The sequence below is a fragment of the Triticum aestivum genome, chromosome 3A, assembly GCF_018294505.1.
Source record: "Triticum aestivum cultivar Chinese Spring chromosome 3A, IWGSC CS RefSeq v2.1, whole genome shotgun sequence".
Classification (NCBI taxonomy): Eukaryota; Viridiplantae; Streptophyta; class Magnoliopsida; order Poales; family Poaceae; genus Triticum; species Triticum aestivum.
In genome coordinates, this window is record NC_057800.1 from 68,706,729 (window position 1) to 68,732,743 (window position 26,015).

The window sequence follows — 26,015 nt, forward strand, 5'->3', positions numbered from 1 at the left end:
GAGGGGAGAGCGACCGGGGAGGTTGGGCCGGCTGGGCTGGTTGGGGGGCCAAGGGGGGGGGGCAGGGGGCTGTGGGTCGCCGAGGCCCAAGGGGAGGCCAGGGCTCTCCCTCCCCCTCTTCTTTTCCCTTTTTTTTAAACAGCTTTTGCATTTTCTTTTTCTTTTAGCCAATAAAGACTTTGCAAAAAATTATGCCATTGGACAAAATAATCTCAAAGAATTATTAGGCACTGCCCAAAAAGATTGTGAGGCTTTAGAAATAGTTTGCCATTTTCATAAATTAAAAAGGCATTTAATTTATTTCTTAGGCCACTGTTTGAAGTAGCTTAGGCCACTCAAACCTTTTTGCAAAAATGTTGGTTCACCACCAAAATTAGTTGTGGATTATTCTGCACATGATGAACATTTTTGTTTTCATGTCTGAGCATTTTGAATTTCAGACAAAATTTGAATTTGAATTCAACTGGAATTTAAAAGAGAAAGGAGACAATTATGATCAGGAACATGTTTAGCAAAAAGATTAACTTAACCCCAGGGGTTACTGTAGCATCATTACACCGGGGTGTTACATGTTTTGGTTGTGTTTTTTGTGTTTAATTAGTGTTTGTGCCAAGTAGAACCGTTGGGAAGACTTGGGGAAAGTCTTTTTCATCTTACTATAGAAAACAGAAACTTTAGCGCTCACGAGAATCGCTGCCATTTTTATTTGGAAGGTGATATTTAGTTAATTCTTTTTGCATATGACTAATATATAAATTACTCACGTCCATAAATTTATTTTAGAATTTTTGGGGTTCCAGAACTTGCGTTAGCTACATATTACTACAGACTGTTATGTTTTGGACAGATTCTGTTTTTCTTGTGTTGTTTGCTTATTTTGATGAATCTATGGCTAGTAAAAGAGTTTATAAACCACATATAAGTTGTAATACAGTAGGTTTAACACCAATACAAATAAATAATGAGTTCATTACAATACCTTGAAGTGGTGTTTTGTTTTCTTTCGCTAACGGAGCTCGCGAGATTTTCTATTTTGAGTTTTGTGTCGTGAAATTTTCAAGTTTTGGGTAAAGATTTGATGGATCATGGAACAAAGCGTGGAAAGAGCCTAAGCTTGGGGATTACCATGGCACCCCAAGTTTAAATCCAAGGACATCAAAAGGCCTAAGCTTGGGGATGCCCCAGAAGGCATCCCCTCTTTCGTCTTCGTCTATCGGTAACTTTACTTGGAGCTATATTTTTATTCACCACATGATATGTGCTTTGCTTGGAGCGTATTGTATGATTTGAGTCTTTGCTTTCTAGTTTACCACAATCATCCTTGCTGTACACACCTTTTGAGAGAGACTCACATGAATTGAAATTTATTAGAATACTCTATGTGCTTCACTTATATCTTTTGAGCTATATAGTTTTTGCTCTAGTACTTCACTTATATCTTTTAGAGCACGGTGGTGGATTTATTTTATAGAAACTATTGTTCTCTCATGCTTCACTTATATTACTTTGAGGGTCCTTTAGAACAACATGGCAATAATAAAAACTTTCATATAAGTGCATTGAATACTATGAGAAGTTTGATAGTTGACAATTGTTTTGAGATATGGAGATGGTGATATGAGAGTCATGCTAGTTGAGTAGTTGTGAATTTGAGAAATACTTGTGTTAAAGTTTGTGATTCTCGTAGCATGCATGTATGGTGAACCGTTATGTGATGAATTCGAAGCATGATTTATTTATTGATTGTCTTCCTTATGAGTGGCGGTCGGGGACGAGCGATGGTCTTTTCCTACAAATCTATCCCCCTAGGAGCATGCGTGTAATACTTCCTTTTGATAACTAATATATTTTTGCAATAAGTATGTGAGTTCTTTATGACTAATGTTGAGTCCATGGATTATACGCACTCTCACCCTTCCACCATTGCTATCCTCTCTAGTATCGCTCAACTTTCGCCGGTACCATAAACACACCATATACCTTCCTCAAAACAGCCACCATACCTACCTATTATGGCATTTCCATAGCTCATTCCGAGATATATTTCCATGCAACTTTCCACCGTTCCGTTAGTATGACACGCTTCATCATTGACATATTGCTTGCATGATCATGTAGTTGACATCGTATTTGTGGCAAAGCCACCGTTCATAATTCTTTCATACAAGTCACTCATGCATCGTTGCACATCCCGATACACCACCGGAGGCAATCACATAGAGTCATATTTTGTTCTAAGTATTGAGTTGTAATTCTTGAGTTGTAAGTAAATAAAGTGTGATGATCATCATTATTAGAGCATTGTCCCAAGTGAGGAAAGGATGATGGAGACTATGATTCACCCACAAGTCGGGATGAGACTCCGGACAAACAAATAAAAATATATATAAAAAGGAAAAAAAGAGGCCAAAAAAAAAGAAAGAAGGCCCAAAAAAAGAGAGAAAAAGAGAGAAGGGACAATGTTACTATCCTTTTTCCACACTTGTGCTTCAAAGTAGCACCATGTTATTCATATAGAGAGTCTCCTATGATATCACTTTCATATACTAGTGGGAATTTTTCATTATAGAACTTGGCTTGTATATTCCAATGATGGGCTTCCTCAAAATGCCCTAGGTCTTCTTGAGAGAGCAAGTTGGATGCACACCCACTTAGTTTCTTTTGTTGAGCTTTCATATACTTATAGCTCTAGTGCATCCGTTGCATGGCAACCCCTACTCACTCACATTGATATCTATTAGTGGGCATCTCCATAGCCCGTTGATACGCCTAGTTGATGTGAGACTACCTTCTCCTTTTTGTCTTCTCCACAACCACCATTCTATTCCACCATAGTGCTATATCCATGGCTCACGCTCATATATTGCGTGAAGATTGAAAAAGTTTGAGAACATCAAAAGTATGAAACAATTGCTTGGCTTGTCATCGGGGTTTTGCATGATTTAAATATTTTGTGTGGTGAAGATAGAGCATAGCCAGATTATATGATTTTGTAGGGATAACTTTCTTGGACCATGTTATTTTGAGAAGACATAATTGCTTAGTTAGTATACTTGAAGTATTATTATTTTTATGTTAATATTAAACTTTTATCTTGAATCTTTCGGATCCGAACATTCATGCCACAATAAAGAAAAATTACATTGAGAATTATGTTAGAAAGCATTCCACATCAAAAATTCTTCTTTTATCATTTACCTACTCGAGGACGAGCAGGAATTAAGCTTGGGGATGCTTGATACGTCTCCAACGTATCTATAATTTTTGATTGCTCCATGCTATTATATTATCTATTTTGGATGTTAATGGGCTTTATTTTACACTTTTATATCATTTTTGGGACTAACCTATTAACCGGAGGCCCAACCCAAATTGCTGTTTTTTTGCCTATTTTAGGGTTTCGAAGAAAAGGAATATCAAACGGAGTCCAAATGGAATGAAACCTTTGGGAACGTGATTTTCTCAACAAACATGATCCAGGAGACTTGGAGTGGCCGTCAAGAAACAAGGGAGGAAGGCACGAGGCAGGGGGCGCGCCTACCCCCACTAGCGTGCCCTCCACCCTCATGGGCCCTCCGTTGCTCCACCGACGTACTTCTTCCTCCTATATATATCCACGTACCCCCCAAACATCCAGGAGCACCACGAAAACCTAATTCCACCGCCGCAACCTTCTGTACTCGAGGGATCCCATCTCGGGGCCTTTTTCGGAGCTCCACCGGAGGGGGCATTGATCACGGAGGGCCTCTACATCAACTCCATGGCCTCTCCGGTGATGTGTGAGTAGTTTACTTCAGACCTACGGGTCCATAGTTATTAGCTAGATGGCTTCTTCTCTCTCTTTGGATCTCAATACAAAGTTCTCCTCGATTCTCTTGGAGATCTATTCGGTGTAATCTTCTTTTGCGGTGTGTTTGTCGAGATCCGATGAATTTGTGGGTTTATGATCCAGATTATCTATGAACAATATTTGATTCTCCTCTGAATTCTTTTATGTGTGATTGGTTTATCTTTGCAAGTCTCTTCAAATTATCAGTTTGGTTTGGTCTACTAGATTGATCTTTCTTGCAATGGGAGAAGTGCTTAGCTTTGGGTTCAAACTTGCGGTGTTCGATCCCAGTGATAGAAAGGGAACCGATACGTATTGTATTGTTGCCATCGAGGATAAAAAGATGGGGTTTATATCATATTGCATGAGTTTATCCCTCTACATCATGTCATCTTCCTTAAAGCATTACTCTGTTCTTATGAACTTAATACTCTAGATGCATGCTGGATAGTGGTCGATGTGTGGAGTAATAGTAATAGATGCAGAATCGTTTCGGTCTACTTGTCTCGGATGTGATGCCTATATACATGATTATACCTAGATATTCTCATAACTATGCTCAATTCTATCAATTTCTCGATAGTAATTCGTTTACCCACCGTAATACTTATGCTCTTGAGGGAAGCCACTAGTGAAACCTATGGCCCCTGCCCCCTGGGTCTATCTTCCATCATATTAATCTTCCAATACTTAGTTATTTCCTTTGCCATTTATTTTACTTTGCATCTTTATCATAAAAATACCAAAATTATTATCTTATCATATCTATCAGATCTCACTCTCGTAAGTGACCGTGAAGGGCTTGACACCCCCTTTATCGCGTTGGTTGCGACGTTCTTATTTGTTTGTGTAGGTGCGTGGGACTTGAGCGTGATCTCCTACTGGATTGATACCTTGGTTCTCAAAAACTGAGGGAAATACTTATGCTACTTTGATGCATCACCCTTTCCTCTTCAAGGGAAAACCAATGCACTGCTCAAGAGGTAGCAGTGTTCAGCTCAATTTCACCAATACCAGCAACAAACTTACAATACATGACTCAGGATATCACTAGAGATGCTGCTCATTTGCTATTTTTAGTGAATGCTAACCCAGTTGTACTTAACATGCATGTCCATGTACTTACACATGGGTCATAACGGCCGATGCTGTTGTTTGCCGTCGAGGTTAGCTGCATCCCATGTCTTATAGTATTTCACATCATTTGTGCAATTACAGTTTAACTTCTACCATTTACTGTTAGCCCGTAGGTACACATGTCAGTGGCACTGATTCACACTTCGACCCGGAGGAACAGCTCGCCTCCGCCGTCGCTGACTTTGGGCGAGCTCTGGCCAAGATTAAGTGCCCCAGCAACTACCTCTCAGGACTTACCAAGTATGTACTCACCAGTTCAATCTTACCAATACCAGTTGTAATTAATGGCTATGTGATAACCCACAAGTATAGGGGATCGCAACAGCTTTCGAGGGTAGAGTATTCAACCCAAATTTATTGATTCGACACAAGGGGAGCCAAAGAATATTCTCAAGTATTGGCAGCTGAGTTGTCAATTCAACCACACCTGGAAACTTAGTATCTACAGCAAAGTGTTTAGTAGCAAAGTAATATGATAGTGGTGGTAGCAGCAACAAAAGTAAAGACAGCAAAAGTAATGTTTTTGGTATTTTGTAGTGATTGTAACAGTAGCAGCAGGAAAGTAAATAAGCGTAAACCAGTATATGGAAAACTCGTAGGCACCGGATCAGTGATGGCTAATTATGTCGGATGCGGTTCATCATGTAACAGTCATAACATAGGGTGACACAGAACTAGCTCCAATTCATTAATGTAATGTAGGCATGTATTCCATATATAGTCATACGTGCTTATGAAAAAGAACTTGCATGACATCTTTTGTCCTACCCTCCCGTGGCAGCGGGGTCCTATTGGAAACTAAGGGATATTAAGGCCTCCTTTTAATAGAGAACTGGAACAAAGCATTAGCACATAGTGAATACATGAACTCCTCAAACTATGGTCATCACCGGGAGTGGTCCCGATTATTGTCACTTCGGGGTTGCCGGATCATAACACACAGTAGGTGACTATAGACTTGCAAGATAGGATCAAGAACTCACATATATTCATGAAAACATAATAGGTTTAGATCTGAAATCATGGCACTCAGGCCCTAGTGACAAGCATTAAGCATAGCAAAGTCATAGCAACATCAATCTCAGAACATAATGGATACTAGGGATCAAACCCTAACAAAACTAACTTGATTACATGATAAATCTCATCCAACCCATCACCGACGAGCAAGCCTACGATGCAATTACTCACGCACGGCGGTGAGCATCATGAAATTGGTGATGGAGGATGGTTGATGATGACGACGGCGACGAATCCCCCTCTCCGGAGCCCCGAACGGACTCCAGATCAGCCCTCCTGAGAGGTTTTAGGGCTTGGCGGCGGCTCCGTATCGTAGAATGCGATTATTTCTTCTCTCTGAATTTTTTCTCTCCGAAAGCAAATATATAGAGTTGGAGTTGGCGTCGGAGGGTTTCCAGGGGGCCCACGAGGTAGGGGGCGCGCCCTAGGGGGGGCTCCCCCCACCCTCGTGAGAAGGGTGTGGCCCCCCTGGTCTTCATCTTTGGCGAGGATTTTTATTGTTTTTTCTAAGATGTTCCGTGGAGTTTCAGGTCATTCCGAGAATATTTGTTTTCTGCACATAAAACAACACCATGGCAATTCTGCTGAAAACAACGTCAGTCCGGGTTAGTTCCATTCAAATCATACAAGTTAGAGTCCAAAACAAGGGCAAAAGTGTTTGGAAAAGTAGATACGACAGAGACGTATCAACTCCCCCAAGCTTAAACCCTTGCTTGTCCTCAAGCAATTCAGTTGACAAACTGAAAGAAAGAAAAACTTTTACAAACTCTGTTTGCTCTTGTTGTTGTAACTATGTCAAGCCAGCATTCAAGTTTTCAACATAGATCATAACTAACCACATTTGCAATAATTATCAGGTCTCATAATTACTCATATCAATAGCATAATCAACTAGCAAGTCATAATAATAAATCTCAGATGACAACACTTTCTCAAAACAATCATAATATGATATAACAAGATGGTATCTCACTAGCCCTTTCTAAGACCGCAAAACATAAATGCAGAGCACCTTTAAAGATCAAGGACTGACTAGACATTGTAATTCATGGTAAAAGAGATCCAATCATAGTCATACCCAATATAAATTAACAGTGATGAATGCAAATGATGGCTGCTCTCTCCAGCTAGTGCTTTTTAATAAGAGGGTGATGACTCAACATAAAAGTAAATGGATAGGCCCTTCACAGAGGGAAGCAGGGATTTGTAGTGGTGCCAGAGCTCGATTTTGAAATAGAGATAAATTGTATTTTGAGTGGTATACTTTCATTGTCAACGTAACAACTAAGAGATGGCGATATCTTCCATGCTAAACACATTATAGGCGGTTCCCAAACAGAATGGTAAAGTTTATACTCCCCCTCCACCAACAAGCATCAATCCATGGCTTGCTCGAAAGAATGAGTGCCTCCAACATACATCAGGTCCCAGGGGGAGTTTTGTTTGCAATTAATTTTGATTTACTTTGCATAAAGCATGGGACTGGGCATCCCGGTGACCAGCCATTTTCTCGTGAGTGAGGAGCGGAGTCCACTCCTCTTGAGAATAACCCGCCTAACACGGAAGATAAGGACAGCTTGGTTGATACATGAGCTATTCAAGCATACAAAACAGAATGATTATTTGAAGGTTTAGAGTTTGGCACATACAAATTTACTTGGAACGGCAGGTAGATACCGCATATAGGAAGGTATGGTGGACTCATCTGGAATAACTTTGGGGTTTAAGGGATTGGATGCACAAGCGGTATTCCCGCTTAGTACAAGTGAAGGCTAGCAAAAGACTGGGAAGCGACCAACTAGAGAGCGACAACAGCCATGTACATGCATTAAAATTAATAAACATTGGATGCAAGCATGAGTAGGATATAATCCACCATGAACATAAATATCGTGAAGGCTATGTTGATTTTGTTTCAACTACATGCGTGAACACGTGCCAAGTCAAGTCACTTAAATCATTCAAAAGAGGATACCACCCCATCATACCACGTCATAATCATCTCAATAGCATGTTGGTATACAAGGTAAATCATTATAACTCATAGCTAATCAAGCATGGCACAAGAAACTATGATCTCTAATTGTCATTGCAAACATGTTTATTCATAATAAGCTGAATCAAGAACGAGGGACTCATCATATTTACAAAAACAAAAGAGGTCGAGTTCATACCAGCTTTTCTCATCTTAGTCAGTCCATCATATATCATCATAATTGCCTTTCACTTGCACGACCGAACGGTGTGAATAGTAATAAGAGTGTACGTGCATTGGACTAAGCTGGAATCTGCGAGCATTCAATAAACAGGAGAAGACAAGGCAATATGGGCTCTTGGTTAAATCAACAATAATGCATATAAGAGCCACTTCAACAATTTAATTATGGTCTTCTCCTACTGACCCCCAAAGAAAAGAAAAGAAATAAAACTATTTACACGGAAAAACTCCCAACAAGCAAAAGAAGAACGGGAAATATTTTTGGGTTTTCTTTTTAATTGTTACTACTACAACAGAAAATTAAACTACTACTAATTTTTTTGGTTTTTCTTAAGGTTTAACAAACACACAAGAAGAAAGCAGGAAAAGGAAACTAAACTAGCATGGATATTACAGTGAAAAAGTATGAGCACCGACATCTAGCAATGAGTGTGTGTGAACATAAATGTAATGTTGGTGAGAAATACGTACTCCCCCAAGCTTAGGCTTTTGGGCTAAGTTGGTCTATGGCCACAGCTGGCCTGGCGGATATCCATAATAATAGTTGTTGGGGTCGTACTGAGATGAGGAGGAATAGTTGGGATCATACTGTGATGAAGAAGAAGACTCTGACTGCCACTGGCTGACAGTCATCTCTGGATCCCAAGAATAAACAGATTGTCGTGGAGGCTCATCTTGTGGTTCCTGTTCCGGGGCTGGTGCAGGATTCTTGTAAGCGTGGACGGCAGCCCACGTAACGAGGTAGGGTCCTACAAAATTAAACAAAGAAGGAGCAGGCAGGATAATAGTCTTAGGATGATGTTTGTTAAAGAACAAATGATATTTAAGCTCTCCTGCCCTATTCTTAACAATAAAATCATGTGCCACCATACTTCTATGATCTAGATAAACACGGGGCAGCACCTTTTCTTCCTTCTCAGCATGCCTAATAGGTATGTTAAAATGTGCAGCTAGGCGTGTGGCATAGACGCCTCCAAAGATGGGACCCTTAGTACGGTTCATACTTAACCGTCTAGCAATAATACCGCCCATACTAAAAGTGTTATCACTGTATAAACCGTGGTGCAGAATAATTATATCAGGGATATTAAGGTTTCCACTGTTTCCGCGTCCAATTAAACAACGACTAGCAAATAATGCAAAGTAACGTAAAACAGGAAAATGTATGCTAGTGATTCGTGCATAGGAAACCTTTCTAGTTTCTCCTACAGTGATAGTATCAATAAATCCAGCCACATCATCATGATGTGATTCTTCTGTCTTGCCCTCAAAAGGGATTAGACAAATCTGAGAGAAATCATAAAGTGACATCTCCTTATGCTCATCATATAAATGAAACTCCACCGTAGGTGGTGAGTTCCTAGAATGAAAATGAAAGTTTTGCACAAAAGTATTTGTGAGTAAGAGATACTGATCGCATTGGTCATGGAGGAAAACGGTGAGGCCTGCATTGTGAGCTAATTCATGAAAATCTTCATAGATACCGGCTGCTCTCAAGAAATCTTTAGAAGGCCATTCACACGCCCGAATCTCCGCGGTGCGCGGCAAATTATACTTAGGCTTCGGTGCCTTTTCCTTCGAGCTTTGGCTCGACGAGCCCCTCAAAAATCTCCTCATTATTATTCTGAAATAATCTGAAATTCTTAGTAACTTCAAACAAAAATGAACAAACTTCAATAAAACTGATAGCAACTACTCCCACAAGTGCCTAGAGCGTAAATCAAGCATTAGAACTACTTGGAACCATATAAATTTGACATGCAAGCTCAAGAACATGGTCACCTATGCAGCACAAATTTGCAAAGAATAAAGCACTAGAACCAAGGGACACAGTAGTATCAGGCATAGAAGCAGTTTCATCATAAGTATCATACATAGCAGAAGTGGCATCATCAATAACATGCGACATATCAGAACGAATAGCAGAAGCAGATGTAGGTGTCACAAACTTACTCATAATAGAAGGCGAATCAAGTGCAGAGCTAGATGGCAATTCCTTACCTCCCCTCGTAGTTGAGGGATAGATCTTGGTTTTTGGATCTCTCAAGTTCTTCATAGTGTCCAGCAGATATAAATCCCAAGTGACTCAAAGAATAGAGCTATGCTCCCCGGCAACGACGCCAGAAATTGGTCTTGATAACCCACAAGTATAGGGGATCGCAACAGCTTTCGAGGGTAGAGTATTCAACCCAAATTTATTGATTCGACACAAGGGGAGCCAAAGAATATTCTCAAGTATTAGCAGCTGAGTTGTCAATTCAACCACACCTGGAAACTTAGTATCTGCAGCAAAGTGTTTAGTAGCAAAGCAATATGATAGTGGTGGTAGCGGCAACAAAATTAGAGACAGCAAAAGTAATGTTTTTGGTATTTTGTAGTGATTGTAACAGTAGCAGCGGGAAAGTAAATAAGCATAAACCAGTATATGGAAAACTCGTAGGAACCAGATCAGTGATGGATAATTATGCCGGATGCGGTTCATCATGTAACAGTCATAACATAGGGTGACAAAGGACTATCTCCAATTCATCAATGTAATGTAGGCATGTATTCCGTATATAGTCATACGTGCTTATGGAAAAGAATTTGCATGACATCTTTTGTCCTACCCTCCCGTGGCAGCGGGGTCCTATTGGAAACTAAGGGATATTAAGGCCTCCTTTTAATAGAGAACCGGAACAAAGCATTAGCACATAGTGAATACATGAACTCCTCAAACTATGGTCATCACCGGGAGTGGTCCCGATTATTGTCACTTCGGGGTTGCCGGACCATAACACATAGTAGGTGACTATAGACTTGCAAGATAGGATCAAGAACTCACATATATTCATGAAAACATAATAGGTTCAGATCTGAAATCATGGCACTCGGGCCCTAGTGACAAGCATTAAGCATAGCAAAGTCATAGCAACATCAATCTTAGAACATAATGGATACTAGGGATCAAACCCTAACAAAACTAACTCGATTACATGATAAATCTCATCCAACCCATCACCGTCCAGCAAGCCTACGATGCAATTACTCACGCACGGCGGTGAGCATCATGAAATTGGTGATGGAGGATGGTTGATGATGACGACAGCGACGAATCCCCCTCTCCGGAGCCCCGAACGGACTCTAGATCAGCCCTCCCGAGAGGTTTTAGGGCTTGGCGGCGGCTCCGTATCGTAAAACGCGATGATTTCTTCTCTCTGATTTTTTTTCTCTCCGAAAGCAAATATATAGAGTTGGAGTTGGCGTCGGAGGGTTTCCAGGGGGCCCACGAGGTAGGGGGCGCGCCCTAGGGGGGGCCCCACCCTCGTGAGAAGGGTGTGGCCCCCCTGGTCTTCATCTTTGGCGAGGATTTTTATTGTTTTTTCTAAGATGTTCCGTGGAGTTTTAGGTCACTCCGAGAATATTTGTTTTCTGCACATAAAACAACACCATGGCAATTCTGCTGAAAACAGCGTCAGTCCGGGTTAGTTCCATTCAAATCATACAAGTTAGCGTCCAAAACAAGGGCAAAAGTGTTTGGAAAAGTAGATATGATGGAGACGTATCACTATGTTCTGTACGGTCTATGTATTAAGCATGTTCTAGTAAACATTCCTAACACATTTTAGCTACTTTCCCTACCTTTTTATAGACATCTGGGCCATTCTCTACTCTGGCAGCACCTGCCTTGTGATGTTTAACTATGCCAATTGCATTTTTATCAGTACCAATTTCAGTGGCCATTAAACCTATTGCAATTAACAGTTGAATCAATTTTTAAACAGTTGTATTTCAATGGCTACAAACTTACAAAACATGACTTAGGATGTTGTTAAGCCTGTTACAATTAGCAGTTTTATCCATTTTTTAATCTGTCCATTGGCTACCATGCTACTCTCTGCAATGAAGATATACTAGAGATGCTACCCATTTGCTATTTTTGGTGGATGCTAAGACTTTTGTACTTAACATGCCTGTCCATGTACTTGCGTAGGGTCATAACGACCGATGTTGTTGTTTGCCATCGAGGTTAGCTGCATCCCATGTCTTACAATATTTTACATCATTTGTGCAATTGCCATTTAACTTCTACCATTTACTGGTTTTCTGTAGGTACACATGTCAGTGGCACTGATCCATGCTTTGACCCGGAGGAACAGCTCGCCTCCGCCGTCACTGACTTTAGGCGGGCTCTGGCCAAGATGAAGTGCCCCAGCAACTACCTCTCAGACTTACCAAGTATGAACTCACCAGTTCAATCTTACCAATACCAGTTGCAATTAATGGCTATGTTTTGTATGGTCGTTGTATTAAGCATGTTGTAGCAAACATGCCTAACACGTTTTAGGTATTTTCCCTACCTTTTTGTAGACAACTGGGCCATTATCTGCTCTGGCAGCACCTGCCCTGTGATGTTTAACTCTACCAATTGCATTTTTATCAGTACCAATTTCAGTGGCCATTAAGCCTATTGCAATTAACAGTTGTATCCATTTTTAAAGAGTTATATTTCAATGGCTACAAACTTACAAAACATGAATTAGGATGTTGTTAAGCCTGTTACAATTAACAACTGTATCCATTTTTTAATCCATCCCTTTGCTACCGTGCTACTCTTTCGCAATGAAGATATCACTACAGATGTTGTCATTTTATTACTATTTGCTATTTTTGGTGGATGTTAACCCTGTTGTAGTTAACATTGGCTTTCCATGTACTTACACAGAGCTACAATGGGCGATGTTGTTGTTTGCCGTCGAGGTTATCTGCATCCCATGTCTTATACACCATATATTCCTAAATATAAGTATTTTTAGAGATTCCAATATAGACTACATATGGAGCAAAATGAGTGAATCTAGATTCTAATCTAAACTATATATATAATTCTATATACATTCGTATGTAGTTCATATTGAAATCTCAAAAAATACTTGTACTTAGGAACATAGGTAGCTGTATTTTACATCATTTGTGCAATCTCAGTTTAGTTTCTAACATTTACTGGTTGCTTATAGGTACATATATGAGTGGTACATGATCCACGCTTCGATCCCTTTTGCGTATGGGGCAATGAGATATTCATGAACAAGCGTCAAGTGAGGAAACTAAGAAAGATTGTTAGGCGAAAGAAACAGGTGATTAGAATTAAGCTCTTTATTTACACTTTGTCCAAGACAACAGTGAACTTTAGGATGGTAAGTAATGTGTTGCCTTTTCCCCCTGCCCACAACAAGTTACTCTATTAGACCTCAGTATCTAATATTTTTCTCTTTTTAGTGGTTTCCGAAGCTATTTATTAATAATTACCTTGCAAACTACATGACCAAAGTGGAGGCAACTAAGGTTAAAGTATATAATTCATGCTACCATGGTAATGCTCTAGAAGTCTTCCTGAAGGCGGTGAAGGATGGCGGGCGATCGTCACAAGGGGTTGGACAAAAGTGGTTCGTGCCTATGGCATGTAGGAAGGCACATTATGGGCATTCCGCTTCTTCAACACCGTCAGCAGTCAAAATGATTTACACTTGTCTCTTCACCTTTACCGCCTTTAAATATTGTGGTTCATCATAGTTAATTGCTGTCTAATCCTGTAATTACTGAACATATTGTACTGGCAATTTTATTTATGGATTCATTGTTGAATCATTGTGCTGAGAACTTGAATTGCACGTTTCATATTTCAAAATTTCCAATTCAAATAATAAATTACAGGCAAAAATAAAAATATACAGGAGCTAATAAAACAATGTGCACACGGTTAGAAAGAAAACAACATGTGCGATGTAAAAAGAGAACAGACGGTCATGGAACTTTGCAAACGGTTCTGGTAGTAAAAGCGCTTGTGATGGATAGCCCAATGCCACACAATTTTCTACATCAAATCTGTGTGATGTAGTTCATAAAAGAAAACAGTTAACCAAGGCAGAGTATGTGTGATAGGTACACCTTTCACACACGAGCGTATACATAAAACTATGTGGGATGTACATATGAACGGAAACGTTTTCCCTGGATTGACTGTGTGGGATGTACATAAGAACGGAAATGTATTCCTTGGATTGACTGTGTGTGATATACATACGAATGGAAATGTTTTTCTGGAATTCACCATCTGGGATTTACATACGAACAAAAATGATTGGGTTTCGATGCCCCGCCCGATCGCACACGAGTTCATTTGGCCCCAGCCTGTGTCCCAGGAGGGCTATCCCCGACGATTTCTGGATCGTGTGGGAAGGACCCCCTATCGCCTACACTCACTTGGTGACGGTTCCAAATGCCGTCGCAGAAAGGGGTTAAAAACCATTTGTATAGCACCGACGCGTACTAGCTAGTGATGGTAGTCAATTGCTTTCTTGCTAAGGCTTCATCTTTTTGGCAATCAGATACCCGCTTATCCAAGTACATCTATGTTAGTCACCCTAAACATTGCATGGAGAAAAATAATGGATTAGAGAGATGTGCCATGTCCTTAGCCGAGTCCATGGGCTTATTGTTTCATGTAGTTTAATGTCAAGCACTTTATTGTTGTATAAGTTTACATAACATATGTTTAGTTTTGATTTTCTGGAGCTGGAGTTATGCCACAAGGTCGATGAGCTAGCAGATCACCTTCTGCTTACTAGTACTTGGCTACATGCAATTCACATTGAGCCCTTATATTAGAAGGATCCTATAAGCACATGCGTGTGCTGCATGCTGTTTGGAGTAGTTCTATTTTTGATTGTTAATTAGCCCAGTTGGCCATTGGAGTTCATTCAATTTGGCTATTTTTGTAGTACTAGTTGGTCATTGTAGTATCCCTAGTTGGATATGAGCACGAGAAACTTGCACACTACGACTATACTTAGTTGGCAGTATTAATTATCTTGTTTTTTCATAGTGACATTGGGTGGTGGAATAAGTGTTTTTTAGTCAGCTAACGTTGAATGTTTGGGTGGTGAAATAAGTGTTTTCTTTAGTCAGCTAACACTATAACGCTTGTATGTTTTGTAAATTATCAATCTTGATTTTTCTGAAGAGCATAGGAAGAGTTGCACAACCATATTTTCATAGTTGCATATTGACTACGATGTAGTTGGTCGGGGTTGTTGTCAAAGTTGCACATCCTACTGGTAGGGAGTTACTTAAGTCGATCTATTTTTGCTAGTCACATTTTTTGTTGGCATCTGCAGTATTGTAGTTGCACATATAGTAGTTCTTAGTTGGATATGACCATTGAAAACTTGTACAACACTATTGTAAACTGGAAGCATGTCGTCCTACAAGTAGGCCTCATTGCCCACCTTTTTTGCAACTAGGCAAGTCCCCTTATCCAAGTTGTTTTAACTGACTTGCCAACAAAGTAGTATAATTGTTTCCATGTGGCAATTTTTTCGCTCACCCAGGTAGGAATTCATGTGCAACTTTCTTGAGTTGCCAACTTCATATTAAGAGTAGCCATTTTTTTTCATTTTTTCTACCCATGTGCAACTTGTTAATTTAAGTTTGCCAACTTCATATGTAAATGTAGCCTACCCTACCCTAATTTTGTCTGCCCCTGTGCAATTTTGTTAATTTTGACTAATATGTTTGTTCTTTTCTGTTTTGTAGAGACAAAATGGTTGGTGAAGGAGATGTGCCTGGCAGTATAACAGAGGTTCGTATTTTCTTTCTCTTTTATCCTACGACCATTTATCATGCTCTTTTCTTTTACCCTCTTAGCAGTTCAATCTTTATTGTTCATTGTAGGGTTCTCCAAATAGGACCTCTCGGCGGAACTCAAAACGGGCTGCTAAGCGGCAACGACGCGGCGCTGATAATGACGGGGATGGAGAGGATGATGATGTGTCCCAGAGAGTACCTAAATGAGTTGGCATCCTCAGGCTTTTAGTTGCACAAGAGTACCTGATTAGTTGGCATCCTCAGCATTTCTAGTTGCACAATACCATCCAACTAGTTGGCATCCTCAACATTTCTAGTTGCACAATACCATCCAACTAGTTGGCATCCTCAGTCTTTCTGTAGTTGCATTGACACCCTCAATGTTTTCTTCTAGAAGCCTAAAACCTGAATGTGCAATTTTTTGATTGGTCATGCAAGTGTTGAATATTTCTTTTCCCAAGAGTATCTAATTAATTGGCAGCCTCAAGATTTATAGTTGCACAAGAATATTCAATTAGTTGGCATCCTCAGCATTTCTACTTGCACAAACAATATCCAACTAATTGACATCCAAAGCCTTTTTAGTTGCGCAAGAGTAACTATTTTTTTAGTCCTATCTTCAAATTTTTTTAGGGTTGCCCATGAGTATCTAATGACTTGGCACCCTCAGCCTTTCTAGTTTCACAGGAGTATTTAATTAGTTGGCATATAGAGCATTTTCTAGTGACACAATAGCATCTAACTAGTTGACATCCTCTGCCTTTCTAGATGCACAAGAGTAACTATTTAGTTGTCATCCTCTGCATATGGTAGTTGCACAACTAACATAATATAAAGTTGGCATCGTCAACCTTTTTGTCCGGTTTTTCTGAAGAACAAAAAATATTTTGTATGCAGTGTTAACTAATCACCTTTTGGTACCTTTTGCTTGCAACACCTCAAGTGACCACATCGGAATGTGATCACCTTTGGCACCTTTTGTTTGCAAAACCTCAAGTGATCACGTCGGAATGTGATCACCTTTGGCACATTTTTTTGATGACATGAAATGGAATTTCATCTTCTTTTCTGTTTCACTTTTAGTGTATAGAACATCATATAGAACATATTCTCCCTATTGCAATTTGTGTGAGACAAGACTATTTGTACACTTGTTTTTAATATTGCTCTTGTGTTTTTTCTAGTCTGGTTTCTTTTCTGCACACATTTACATCAAAAGTTGGCTTTGGATACAAGTTTAGTTGCACAATTATATGTTTATATTTGCACAGACAACAAATACAATCTTTTTTAGTTTCATCTAGTTTATGTGTTGGTTGCAGATAGGCTGGATGTAGTGTCTGTGCAAATAGAAGCCCATATTTGTGCCAACTAAACATGGATCCAAAACCATCTTTTCCTGCAATGTGTGCAATCAACAGCCAAAAGACTACTCTACCCATAAAGAAATATAAGAGCGTTTAGATCACTAACGCTCTTATATTTCTTTACAAAGGGAGTAGAACAGATGGACTCTAGTCTGGGCTGTTTGGTTGCACACATTTGCATAAAAAGGTTGGCTTGGACCAATGCTTAGTTGCACAAATATCTTCCTTTTGCAGAAACAACATACTTAGTCCATCTTTCTAGTCTGGGATGTTTTTTATTTTGCACACATGCTGCAGGAAAGTAGGTTTTGGATCAATGGCTTAGTTGCACAAATATGTGCTTCTTTTTGCATAAACAGTACACCAACCCATCTTTCTAGTCTGGGTTGTTTGTTGCGCACATTTTGCGGGAAAGTTGTCCTTGGATTAATGCTTAGTGTGCACATATATTTACTCTTTTATAGTTTTCGCCGTTGGTTGCACACATTGTAGGAAAAGTTGGCTTGGATCCATGATTTAGTTGCACAAATATGGACTTCTATTTGCACAGACACTACATCCACTCCATGTTTCTAATCTGGGCTGTTTGTTGCACATTTTTTTGCAAAACTACTCCCTTGTTCCTATTTGCACACATCCAGGCAGAAGTTGGTTTTGCTACCGGTTCTAGTTGCACAGAGTGGTGTTTAATTACACAGACATCAGATTATTGTTGCTACTCCCTCCAATTATGGAGAAGACCAGTGGCAAATGCAGAGGCAAAGGGGAAGGGAAAGTGAAGAAGGTAGGATCTGGAGCCAGAAGGGAACTTACCTTGATTTATGATGCGTGGTACGCCCCTCTCCTCCCTCTTGTTACTTCAGTTCTTGCCAAAAAATTCACCTTGTTTGGTTTGCCATGGCAGCTTTGTAGGTTTTTGGATCTAGGATGGGATCCCCTTTCTTTAATGGAGAAGAAAGAGATGCCCTGGAGGAGGAAGTGCGGGTGAGGGACGCGTGGGAGGCTTCTGGAGAGTAGTGGGGTCAAGTGATAGCGACCGGGCATTGGGTTTATGTTTCTGTTGTGACGCCCCGAGTCCAATGTGCCAGGTGTCGTCTAGTTATTCGCCATTGTTGCCATGTCATTCGCTTGCGTGTTGCATCCTTGTCATGTCATCATATGCATTGCTTCATCATGTTTTCAAAACTTGCATCCGTCCCGGTCTCCCAGCTATCTCTGTTGTTTGTTCTGAGCCCAACCACACTCGCACGTGCCCGCAGCACGTCCAAAAAATTATTTTATAAGTGGCGGAAAATGTTCTCGGAATGAGTTGAAAGTTGGCATGCAGTCTTTTTATAGTGTAGGTAGACCACCTGCCAAATTTCGTCGCATTCGGAGTCCGTTTGATAGCCCAACCGTTAAACATACAACTGCAATATAGTCGGTTTATTCGTCGAATGTTTCGGTCCCCGAAACTGCCGCCGGGCCTCTCCTTCTTTTCTCTCCTCTCAGCCCAAGGCCTCTCTCCACAGCCCACCACCATCCTCTAGGTCCAACTTACCCCTCCTTGCGTCCGAAACCGTCTGATCGTGATCGGAGGGCTCCGAAACCCCTAATCCTAGCCCCCTTTCTATAAATAGACCCCCATCTTGTCTATTTTGGAATCCTAGCCTAGCCCCTACCCTTCCCTATCATGTAGCCGCCACCCTCGCCTCAATTTCCGCGCCCGGCCACCCTTGCCCCGCCACTTGTCGCCGCCAAATCCACCCAGCCGCCGTCCCGGCAAACCCCCGCATGCAACCTCACCTTCCAGCACCCGCCACAGCCACTCAGGCACCGCCACGTGCCCCCCTGGTAGCCTCCAACCGCCGCGGCCCGCGGAGCCCGCGCAAGGCCCGCCCGGGCCCGGAGCCGCACCGCGGCCCACGCCCGAAGCCTCCCGCTCGATCCCGATCTGGATCGGGGACTTCGTCGCTCGCAGCTCCCCTCGCACCTCACCGACCCCGCCATCGGAGACCTCGTCGCCATCGAGCTCTGGCAGTGGACCCCCCAGGTCGGACCCCGCCGCCCTGCTCCTCCTTCCCTGCCCGTCTCCTTTCTCCTGCCTCCTCTCACATCCCTCTCCCTGCCACCATGAACAGGGACCCCCACGGCCGCCAAGCTCGAGCACCACGTCGACCCTGCCGTCAAGCTGCCGGATCTAGATGCCCCGCCGTCATCCTGCCCGTTCCCGGCATCCCCGCTGTCCTCGTGCCTCGTCGGAGACCCAGCCGCAGCCGGTGGCGCCGCCGCCATGCCCCGGCTCGGGGACGAGCAGAGGGGCTCGTCCCGCTCGCCTGCTCGTGGTCGCCTTGACCGTGGGTCAGCGCGTGGGCCGGCCTCCTCTCCAGCCGCGGCCCAGCACCGCCTCCAACCGCCTGATCCGCCCCACCTACCTGGGCTGAGCCCCTCTGGTGAGCTCCCCCACTGTCGGGCCTTGGCCCATTTGCTTCTGCGCCATCCGACGCTCGTGAGCGCACGCTAATATGTTGCGCTTGCTCTTGTTCCAGCCCAGTTCACCTCAAATTCAGCCCGATCTGTTTTTTTCCTGTCTGTGAATTTGTCTATTTAACCAGTGAGTTACAGATTTACAGAAAAAACCCCTAGCTTCATGCATTTAACAACTCACAAACCGTGCATCTTATGTAAAATCTTTAAATATGTAAAATGCTTAGAAGTTTGCCTACTTTCATATTCTGCATCTTTCATCCATGTTAAAAAATGTTTAAAATGTTGTTTGTTTAAATTTGCTCCTATGCCATGTTAAAATGATTTGTTTCATAACTAAATAACCATAGCTCCAAATTTAATAAAATTTATATGTAAATGGGGTGTAAAATGCATAGTTTAACATGGTGGCATTACTTTACATGTTTAATAACTCTAAAATATGGTTTAGGGCAGAACAGTACCAAATTCGAAATATGCATATGGTTTTTTTTCCGGAAGTGTTGTTTATTGTTCCGGCCTCATTTAAACTTGCCTAGATAGGTAGCTTTTTAATGCCTCACCTCTTGCCATGTTTAACAACATTTAATATTGTTGTGTACATAAATTGGAGAGAACTAAATAATTAAATGTGGTGTTTCTTCAATATGCAACTCATTGCATATTGAGCTCCACTTAATTTGTAGTATTGTTTGTTGCACTCTGCCATGCCTCTTTAAACTGGACATGCATCATACTTGATTGTGCATCATGCCATGTTTATATGATGGTTGTTTACCATGTTGTTTGCTTCTTTCCGGTTGCGCTTCTCCTTGATAGTTCCGGTTACGTTGCGATTGTGAGGATCCGTTCGACTACATTGGTTCGTCTTCTTCATGGACTCGGTCTTCTTCCTAGCGGGATTTCAGGCAAGATGACCGCCACCTTGGATATCACTACTGTCTTTCCTATGCTAGTTGTTTCGATGCTATCGCTATGTCGCGCTACCTACCACTTGTTCTTCGAGCCTCCCAAATTGCCATGATAGCCTCTAACCTTTTCACCCTTTCTAGCAAACCGTTGTTTGGCTATGTTACCGGTTTGCTCAGCCCCTCTTATAGCGTTGCTAGTTGCAGATTGTTCCAGGTTGGGACATGGATATCATGGGATATCACAATATCTCTTATTTAATGAATGCATCTATATACTTGGTAAAGGGTGGAAGGCTCGGCCTTATGCCTGGTGTTTTGTTCCACTCTTGCTGCCCTAGTTTCTGTCATACCGGTGTTATATTCCTTGATTTTGCGTCCCTAACACGATGAGGGGTATGGGACCCTCTCGACGTTTCGCTTTGAATAAAAACTCTTCCAGCAAGGCCCAACATTGGTTTTAACATTTGTCATAATAATACTTGAACCTAATAATTAATTGGCATAGGCCGTCATGAACCCGAGGATTTTTCTACATACAGGGGGCCAGTGCTGATGGTGTTGGTCCCAAACTAGAGCCACTTGCGGTGCCACCCCTTCTTCCGGGGTTTTCGGTTGCTGTATGTAGTGCTCATCCGGTCGTGGCCTGCGACGAGATACGCACGGCTACTATCAAGGTGTCGGCACGCCGGGAGGTCTTGCTGGACTTATTTTACCTTTGTCGAAATGTCTTGTGCACCGGGACTCCGAGTCTGATTGGAGGATCCTGCGATGGAGGATTGTCTCCACGGATCGTGAGCTTGTCATGGGCTAAGTTGGGACACCCCTTCAGGGTTTAAACTTTCGAGAGCCGTGCCCGCGGTTATGTGGCAGATGAGAATTTGTTAATATCCGGTTGTAGAGGACTCGAAGTAAACTCAATTAAAATACACCAACCGCGTGCGTAGCCGCAACTGTCTCTTTTCGGGTATGTTTGAGAAGAGAACACAGTTGTGTTATGTTTGAACATAAGTAGTTCAGGATCACTTATTTATCATTACTAGTTTGCGACCGTTTGCGTATAGTTTCTCATCTTACTCTTGTACTCGTAAGTTAGCCACCATACATTGCTTAGTCGCTGCTGCAACCTCACCACCTTACCCCTTCCTTACCCCTTTAAGCTTTGCTAGTCTTGATACCCATGGTAATGGGATTGCTGAGTCCTCGTGGCTCACAGATTACTACACCAACAGTTGCAGGTACAGGTAATCCGATGTTCATGACGTGAGAGCGATGTTTGCTTGTGTTGGAGTTCTTCTTATGCTTCTTCTTCGTTCAGGGGATAGGTTCCTAGCCGGCAGCCTGGGCTAGCAGGGTGGATGTCGTTTGAGCTTCTGTTTGTGTTTCATCAGTAGTCGGATGCCGTTCTATGTATGATGTATTGATGTACTCTTGTGGCATTGTATGTGAGGGAGTCCTGGATTAGGGGGTCTCCGGACAGCCGGACTATCTCCATTGGCCAGACTGTTAGACTATGAACATGCAGGATTGAAGACTTCATCTCGTGTCCGGATGGGACTCTACTTGGCGTGGAAGGCAAGCTAGGCAGTATGGATATGGATATCTCCTCCTTTGTAACCGACCTTGTGTAACCCTAACCCTCTCCGGTGTCTATATAAACCGAAGGGTTTTAGTCCATAGGACAACAACCATAACATACAATCATACCATAGGCTAGCTTCTAGGGTTTAGCCTCTCTGATCTCGTGGTAGATCTACTCTTGTACTACCCATATCATCAATATTAATCAAGCAAGACGTAGGGTTTTACCTCCATCAAGAGGGCCCGAACCTGGGTAAAACATCGTGTCCCCTGCCTCCTGTTACCATCCGGCCTAGACGCACAGTTCGGGACCCCCTACCCGAGATCCGCCGGTTTTGACACCGACATTGGTGCTTTCATTGAGAGTTCCTCTGTGTCGCCGCTGTTAGGCTTGATGGCTCCTACTATCATCGATAGCGATGCGGTCCAGGGTGAGACTTTTCTCCCCGGTCAGATCTTCGTATTCGGCGGCTTTGCACTGCGGGCTAATTTGCTTGGCCATCTGGAGCAGATTGAAAGCTACGCCCCTGGCCATCAGGCCAGATTTGGAAGTTTGAACTACACGGCCGACATCTGTGGAGACTTGATCTTCAACGGATTCGAGCCATAGCCGGGCGCGCCGCACTGTCGCGATGGGTATGACCTAGCTCTGCTGCCGAACAGTACCCTAGAGGCCGCGCCCACATCAGCTCCGACCCTTAGCTCGGAGCCAACTGTGCCAATCGAGAACGGGTGACTAGACACCGCCTCAGGGGCTGCAGTCTCAACAGCGATCGAGCCAAACACCAGCATGATCCTCTGCGCAGCCCGTGACTCCAAGGTGCCGGACTCTTTTTCTGACCCCGAACCATCCGCGCCCCTGCCAATCGAATCCGATTGGGCGCCGGTCATGGAATTCACCGCCGCGGATATCTTTCAGCACTCGCCCTTCGGCGACATTCTGAATTCAATAAGGTCTCTCTCTTTGTCAGGAGAGCCCTGGCCGGATTATGGCCAACATGATTGGGATGCGGACGATGAAGAAATTCGACGCCCACCCACCACCCACTTCGTAGCCACTATCGATGATTTAACCGACATGCTCGACTTCGACCCCGAAGACATCGACGGTATGGACGACGATGTAGGAGACGAACATGAATCAGCACCTATAGGGCACTGGAAAGCCACCTCGTCATATGACATATACATGGTGGATACACCCAATGAAGGCAATAGCGACGAGATAGCGGAGGATGACTGTCGGTGTCAAAACCGGCGGATCTCGGGTAGGGGGTCCCGAACTGTGCATCTAGGCCGGATGGTAACAGGAGGCAAGGGACACGAAGTTTTACCCAGGTTCAGGCCCTCTCGATGGAGGTAAAACCCTACGTCCTGCTTGATTAATATTGATGATATGGGTAGTACAAGAGTAGATCTACCACGAGATCAGAGAGGCTAAACCCTAGAAGCTAGCCTATGGTATGATTGTGTTGTCCTACGGACTAAAACCCTCCGGTTTATATAGACATCGGATATGGTTAGGGTTACATAGAGTCGATTACAATGGTAGGAGATCTACATATCCGTATCGCCAAGCTTGCCTTCCACGCCAAGGAAAGTCCCTTCCGGACATGGGACAAAGTCTTCAATCTTGTATCTTCATAGTCCAGGAGTCCGGCTAAAGGTATAGTCCGGCCATCCGGACACCCCCTAATCCAGGACTCCCTCAGTAGTCCCTGAACCAGGCTTCAATGACGACGAGTCGGACGCGCATATTGTCTTCGACATTGCAAGGTGGGTTCCTCCTCCAAGTACTTCATAGAAGATTTTGAACACAAAGATAGTGTCCGGCTCTGCAAAATAAGTTTCCACATATTGCCATAGAGATAATAATATTTACACAAATCTAATCTGTTGACGTATTCCATAGTGTGACATCACACCACGGCCAAGCCTTTATTCGTTTTACTGTCCCATCTCAGCGTGTTATGCGAGGTGGTTTCCTTGGCACATCTTGTTAAAGCAGAGATCGTGTCCCCTTATTTCGGGATTCTCATCAATACGGGCGTCGGTAACCCAACCATGCCATTGATTACGGCGCTTGGGAGATAAGCGAGTTTTACTAGGCTGGTGGGGACGCATAGTCACGTCCACCCATATAAGGGGATAAGGATCCACCTTTTCACCTACGCCTTCTTCCTCCCTTGCTCATCCATTCTCGCACACTCGAGCTCCAGCGCCCAAGTCCGCACTCCCTACCTCAACCTTCTCCAGCCATGTCCGGAGCGGGAGGCAAGTGGATGGTCTCCTCCGTCACGGAGGGACACATCAAAAAACTAAGGAAGGCCGGATACTTGTCTAACGACATCGCGTACCGGCTTCTCGAAAAGGGACAGCTCCTCCCCACCCCAAGGCCCCATGAGAGGGTAGTGTTCCTTCCCCACTTCCTCCGCGGACTGGGCTTTCCGATCCACCCATTCATCCGGGACTCATGTTCTACTACGGCCTGGATTTCCATGATCTGGCCCCGAACTTCATCCTCAACATCTCGGCGTTTATCGTCGTGTGCGAGGCTTTTCTCTGCATCCACCCCCATTTCGCCCTATGGCTCAAGACTTTTAATGTCAAGCCGAAGGTGGTGCGCGGCAACCAGGCGGAGTGCGGAGGCGCCATGGTGGGCAAGATGCCCAACGTCTTATGGCTCGAGGGCTCCATTGTGGAGACCCTGAAGGGGTGGCAATCGGGGTGGTTTTACATCACCGAGCTGTGCGACCCTGAGTGGGTCACAGCCCCCGAGTTCCGGTCCGGACCCCCAATGTGGCTCACGTCCTGGAAAGAGACGGGCCTGTCGTGGAGCAACAAAGGAGAGGTAACTGGACTGCAAACATGCATCCAACCCCTGGTGGACAAGCAGCTCAAGCTCGTCAACGTAGTCCAGGTTATGCTCATCCGCCTGATCCTCCCGTGTCAACAACGGGCCTTCAATCTGTGGGAGTTCAACCCGGCGTAGCACTGAACTCTGATTAGGCTCTTCGACACTACGTACGAAGATGGCTGGAAGGTGCTTTTGAAGGGCGCCGAGGCTCCCGCATCCGCCACCGAGGATCGCGGATTCAGTGCGCAGCGTCACGCTAGCGCGGTAAGTTGTTTGTACCTTTTTACAGGGTATTGGTTTTCCATAGTTTAACTCAATGTGGGATCTAAGCTCCCTTCCCTTTGACGGAGTTGGAAGGCAAAGTCCAGACAGATCAACTGTCCGGCTCCCTTGCCCGAAGACCCAACTGATGCCCGCTTGGCGAAGCTGCTGGTTCCGGCACCCTATGTGGTGCCGGAGAAGAAGGCCACGAAGAAGGCCACGGGGACTCGAAAGAGTGCCTGGCGCCAGGAGGTGTCGGGTTCATCACCCGACGGCTCCGAGGCGCATTCCTCCCGTGAAGACGAGGAGGAAGAAGAAGAGACCTCTCCCCCTCCAGCTGGAGGACAGAAGAAAAGGAAGGCCGCCCTCTCTGGGGAGGCCGGAGGATCCAAGAAGGGGAGAACCCTTCCTCCGGACTACTCCATCGACGCCGACGACGGCGGAGAAGAGTGGCCGACCAGGGCCAAGCCCCTGGCGAAATTGTAAGTATCCGGATACCAGAGTAATTCATAGTATTCCTTTATTGCACATCTTTCCCTTATGTCGAATATGATTATGCAGCCCACCCAAAGACCGGCTCGACGCGTTGTCGAGCGGCTCACTGGACTCGTCGGATGTAAACTCGCTTCCGACGGCTTCCTCCCCCCACCCTACGGACGACACCGAAGTGTTGTCCCAACAGGCTCCAAGCCAGGAGGAGGTGGTCCTGGAGGCGCCGCAAGGCGACCTCCCGGACTCAAGGAGT